The sequence below is a fragment of the Peromyscus leucopus genome, chromosome 18 (assembly GCF_004664715.2).
Source record: "Peromyscus leucopus breed LL Stock chromosome 18, UCI_PerLeu_2.1, whole genome shotgun sequence".
NCBI lineage: Eukaryota > Metazoa > Chordata > Mammalia > Rodentia > Cricetidae > Peromyscus > Peromyscus leucopus.
The window spans coordinates 33,333,824-33,339,823 of record NC_051078.1 but is presented as its reverse complement, the minus strand read 5'-3'; the positions used below and the strand labels follow the sequence as shown (position 1 = coordinate 33,339,823).

General features: G+C 47.6%; 1 pseudogene; it reads right to left on the bottom strand.

Annotated features, from left to right (window-relative positions):
* Positions 1–793: 793 nt before the first annotated feature.
* The window catches only part of LOC114701192, a 60,560-nt pseudogene continuing 55,353 nt past the window's right edge, over positions 794–6,000 (bottom strand).

Below are 6,000 nucleotides of genomic sequence, written 5' to 3'. Positions count from 1 at the left end.
GTGTGATGGGGACAGTGTGTGGGACAGTGTGATGGGGACAGTGATGGTGGGGGACAGTGTGATGGGGACAGTGTGGTGGTTGTGAGGAGGCTGTGGGTTCCCGGCACTTCATTGCTGTAGCCATCAGTCAAAGCACATTTGTGTCCCCAGATCCTCTGATCCGCGCTTGGGCCCAGAGGGCAAAGGTGTAGAAGATCCTAAGGATGCCATGCCGAGCCGAGCCAAAGCCAGCGTCTCTACGCCAGCTCCATGAACTGTCTGCCGTATTGTGCTTGGGTTTCCCTGCCTGCGAAAGAAATTCACATCAGCGTTTGCTTCAGAGCCTGGCTGTCATGGTTAAATGCATTAAGGGCTGTGACACATGAAAGTGTTTATAGAATATAATTTCATTAGAGATAATGCATTCAATGGCGATCTATATTCGTAAGTACAATGTAAAAGTAAATTGCATATATATTATACACGTACATATGCGAGTTTGAAATGAATGTGGGTCTTCTATTAAATTATATTTTCTTAAACATTTGGAATTTTATTTAAAAATTACAACCATGTTACATTTAGAGGTCCTCGTGGCTCTCCACAGCCATCTCAAAAGAAGGGAGAAACCTCGGCACACCACCGTTTAATTTAGTCTTCTTCACAAATGATCAACACATACATGAAAATAATAAAGTATAGATAAGGAATAGCCAAGGTGTGGCCAACATTATAAATATGGCATTCGAAACTGAAAACATTTTCTGACGTAAACATAAACGTGGTGGCTGTCAATGCAGCCCTGCAGGTCTATTTAGTGGGGCTGGTTTCTGGGTTCCTGCCCGGGTTCGACTTGGCATTTTTCCAGGTTCTCTACATTCGCCTCTTCTCCCTCTTTGGGCCCCAGGAACACCTCATCATCCCCACCAAAGCCACCTTGGTCTCCATTTTGGCCACCTCTGAACCTTCTTCCGGGACAGTTTTGGTCCACACGTCCACCTCTTCCTCCCTGAATACTCCCAGGGACCTTCGGCCTCTGTCACCACCCAGAGGTGGGAAAGGTTGGGGAGGAAGCCCTTGAGCTTAGGGGCTTACACTGGTATTGCATTCTCTTCTCCAGGTTTCCACAGCCTGGATTGGGAAATTGCCAGACTCCGCCTCATTTCTTCCTCCTCCAGAGCGATTCCCTAAGGCGCTTCGGGACCCTCTCATGAGGAAGCCCCCTCTCTCCTCTTTGGCCTCCAATGTAACTCATGGGTCCTCCAGGACCTCCTGAGCATCCAGGACCTCCATGGGGTGGTAATGGCATCCCTCTGTCCCCACACGGTAGAATGTCACCTCAAATACTATTCATTGGAGACTCTTTTTTTGGGAGCCAAAGAAACTGAGTTTGCTTCTTTGAAAATCTTTCCTATCAAGTCATGCTACAGAAGACAGCCCTGGCGGTTGGCGGATCTTCATAGGACACCATGAAGGATTTCCTGTTTCCTTATCCAGGCAGATGTGGACCACGGGTTGTCCACTTCTCTTGTTCACCTTCACAACCCCGCACTGCTTAAAGAGGTCATCCCGTAAATTGCACTGTTCTCCGAGTCTTCATCCAGATCTATAAGAATACCTGGATCCAGATCTGGGCCATCATCCATGGGTCCACCAGGCTTATTGCAACCACTTTAGATCCCTAGTCCACTGCGTCCTCTCCTGGCCCATCCCTAGTCACGTATCCATGATCAAATCCCCCTCCTCTCCTGCCTCAGTTATCATGGCCACCCATGCTCTGATCCACCCTCCAGACATCTGCCTGTAAAGACCCACACTACTGCGATGGTCTTGTCAGAGTTAACTCTGCTGTGCTTGGCTGCTGTTCATTGGCTATATTGACTTGAAGTCAGGCTTTAAGATCCAGTCTGGGGAAGAGGGCGGTGGGTGAGCCAGCAAGAGGCTGCTACCCATAGCTGCTTTGTTGACCAAAGCTACTCCGCTATCCATAGCTGCCAGGTTGCTCATTCATGCTCTGCTGAGGGTGACTGCTCTGATCATAACTAGCCGGCTGTGAGGAGGAGTAGTAGCTGGTAGGAGGGTAGGATGGAGGTATGGTGACTGGCTGTATGGGTAGTTCCTAGGTGCCTGAAGAGAGGAACACTCTCTTCATATCCCAGGCTGGGCTGGTTATAGCTAGAGTTTTCTCCAGTCCTGCCTGGCCCTCGGTCAGGACAAATCTTTCTCACCCACCAGTCCCAGTCCTGCAGCAGCTCAGACCCAACCGAGTAAACACACAGAGACTTATATTACTTATAAACTGTATGGCCGTGGCAGGCTTCTTGCTAACTAGTTCTTCTACCTTAAATTAACCCATTTTTATTAATCTAAAGTTGCCACGTGGCTCGTGGCTTACCGGTACCTTATATCTTGCTTGTCATGGCGGTGGCTGGCAGCATCTCTCTCCCTCAGCCTTCCTGTTGCCAGAATTCTCCTCTCTCCTTGTCCCGCCTATACTTCCTCCTGCCTGGCTACTGGCCAATCAGTGTTTTATTAATAACCAATCAGAGCAACACATTTGACATACAGAACCTCCCACAGCAGCTGGTTGTTACCCTCTGTGATAGTTTGGGGTTGACCAGTCTTGGTGGCCTTGTTAACATCCTATGGTTTTGCATGTATGGTGGCTGCTGTCCTCTGTCCGTCCGTTGGGTAAGCAGGCTGGGTACCATATGCAGACTAAGCCACCTTGGGCCTGGGCTGTGGTGACAGTAGTGGTGATGGTGTCATAAACAGCAGTGTCATACCTGGACAGCCTGGCTGCATTGCCTATGAGCCACTGAGTAGATTAAGCTCCAGGAGGCTGTCCGTAGAGGTCATATCTGTCCATAGGTGGCGGTGGTCTGAGCCTGAGTATAGTTGGCATCAGTAGGTTGCCCATAGGTTCCATAGCTCTGTTGCCCATGTCTCTGGGCAGTCTGTGTATATCCTTGGGTTGAATGAGCAGTGTGAGTACTGTAGCCTTGTGCGGCTGCAGCTTGTCTTAGATACCGTAATCTGTCAACTCCCATTTTCTCTTCTAAATGACATTTTGCCCTGGAAAAATCTGTCACTTAAGGAAATCCTATGAGATAGTTTTGGAAGAAAGAGATGATTCTCTCTCTCTCTCTAAATATATATGTGCATCTCTTTATTATACATGTATAGGCATATATTATTAGAGATTATATAGCTAAATCTAACCAAGACTCCAATGCTAGGGGCTCACCATTTTTATAACTTCATGGAAAGAGAAAGGAGGTGAGTTGCTGAGGAGGGGGATGTTTAAGGAGAGAGACAGGGAAAAGGGGCAGGGTGGGAGGTGCCAGTGGTCTCTCTACTGGTTAGAAGGCTGCTTAGAGCCTACTGGAAAAAGTGCAGCAGGTTGGTGTCAGAGTCTGGGAAGGTAGCTATGAGGCTGTGATGTGATTAATCCACGGTAGTGGGGGTTAGGTGTGGAGGAGGCTCACAGCCCGTGCTCTCCCCTCTAGGCTGTATGAAACATTCTGAGGATCCCCCCCCAAGAACTGGAGACTTTAAGGCATATAGATAAGGTCACTGTGGTTGCGAGAGTTGGCAGTAGTCAGGAGGAACATCCAGGTGTCACTATAAATCTAGACTTTCAGAGTTGGTGGTGACTGATAGTGCTGAGTTCTTATCTGCATCACTTCTAAATCTGTCATCAGTTCCAAGGTTTCCAGTGATTAGAGGACACTAGTTTTTGAGTCTTGGAAGATGAAGACATGTAAAATAAACTAAAAATACATGAGTATTAGCCTTGACTATAAAATGCACTTTAATATTAGAAACGCTGAGATGTACGTTGTGAATAGATGCACTGTTAGGCTTGAGAAGATAAACATATAATAGAATCACAGAAACTCAGCTTTCTGAGTTGTTTAAGTGAACAGACCACAGAGTTGCTTCCTATCACTCAATAGGTCTTGGATTGCTGAGGTGAGCTCAAAGGTTTTGGTACTGGTTGGAGGATGAGGTAAGAACTGAGGACTTGTACTGTCCTGTAGTGAGTCATGACAATAACAGTGATTGCCATGGACTCGTGACCGCCACTGCCCCTGAAGCTGTGACGCTATCAACTCCAGTTCCTCCTGTATCTGGGAGACCTAGGGGTCATCAGCCCCATTTTCCAGATGTGGAAACCAGGCTTCAGAAGTTTATTTTGTCATCTATTTTTATTTTCTTGAGACAGGGTCTCATGAGTCCATGCTGGCCTCTAACTGGCTATCTAGTGGAGGATATACTTGAACTCTGTCCTCTTGCCTCCAAACCCCAAATGCTGGGATAACAGGCCTGTGACACCACACACAGCTCTACGACTCAGGAGGTTTAAATGCCCCAAGGCCACAAAGCTACATGACATTGGAGATGAGATTTGAAATGCACTGTTGGATGCTCCAAAGCTCACATTTTGAGGGCCAGGAAAGGTGAAATGGTTAAGGCTCAAACCAAGGAGAAGAAACGGAGAAAATGGGGATAGAGTCCCAGCAAGGGACTGAGGCTTTGTGTAAGGCTGTGAAGCTCCTGTCTCAGCTCCACTACAACAACCAGAATCACCAGACGACAGCCCGAGAGCACTGTGTGCACACTGCCTATCAATTCTAGCAGAAGCCTGAAGGAACTACCAGTGTGCCCATTATACAGACAAGGAACTGAGGCTGGAAAAAGAACTACTCATTTGCTAAGTTTCAACTGGCGTCTGTTTGGCTCCAAGTTGTGCTCATGAATGCCATTTGTCTTTTTGATCAATGTGACGTCTGTTTCCCCACCCCAAAAACATCAAGATATCTGTTCAAAACCTGAGTTTCTCTTCCTGTCCCTGCTCCAAGTCTCCCAGGGTACCTGAGACTGCTTTAGTGACCACAGTTTTCTTTTCCGAGTTCACATTGGAGGATCCACATGGTGGCAGTGTAACCTCACGCAGTTCAAACATGAAGGGGGAAAAAATAAACCAAACACTTCTTCCCACTATACTAGGTAGGCCAGACCCAAGTCTGACAGACGAACATGGAGAGTCAGTCTGGCCTTAATCAGACTGACCTTACTTCCTAGGTGCAGGCACTTGGCGGAATGCATTCCCACCAGCTACTCCCAGAGGTAAAGATTCCAGAGACCCCACGCCCAACCACAGTGGTAATTCTTCTTCTTCTTTTTTTTTTTTTTGGTTTTTTGAGACAGGGTTTCTCTGTGTAGCTTTGCGCCTTTCCTGGAACTCGCTTTGTAGCCCAGGCTGGCCTCGAACTCACAGAGATCCGCCTGTCTCTGCCTCCCGAGTGCTGGGGATTAAATTCTAATACCACAGCATGGTGAGCACTCCATCAAGATCTCCTCAAACCCAGGGAGTGCGAGGCTGTGAGGCTATCCCTTTCCAAATATTCTCTAACTGGCTCTCCCAGCCCTCCCTCTTCAGGCTTTCTGTGTGAGGGAGTTTGTCTAAAAGTACAGAAGGAAAGAGCCAGCAAGACAGATAAGGGGAAAGGAAGAGGGTGGGCCTTGGCTTCAGAGAGCACAAGGGTCCCAGGAGCTCTCTGGCTGCATGGCGTTAACCACAGTACCCAGCATCCCTGACACAGTTCCTTATGCGTGGGACAGCTTAGCCAGTGCTTGACTTGGAGGCTGTGACGTAGACTGAGCTGTGAAGTTAGGGTGAATCTTTAGACGCTTGGTCAGGGAAGTGGTTTCTTCAGCAGCTTGCTTTCTTTACTTCCAACTAAGAAAAAGGCCGAGATCCTTCCATCTGACAAGAGGCAGGAGGACCTGACAGCTAGGGCTGAAGCCAGCATCTGATCTACAGACGAAGAAGATTCTTGTCCGTGCATAAGGCTGAGGGAACGGAGATGCTTTGGTTTGTATCTTTCTTAGTCATTTTGGAGTAGATGGTGACCAGAGAGAATCATGTTTTGTTTTTTTTTTTTTTTTTTTTTCCAGATAAGTGGCTTGGCTCACACTTGTAACAGCTTGACTTCTAAAGAATCTTCAGGACCA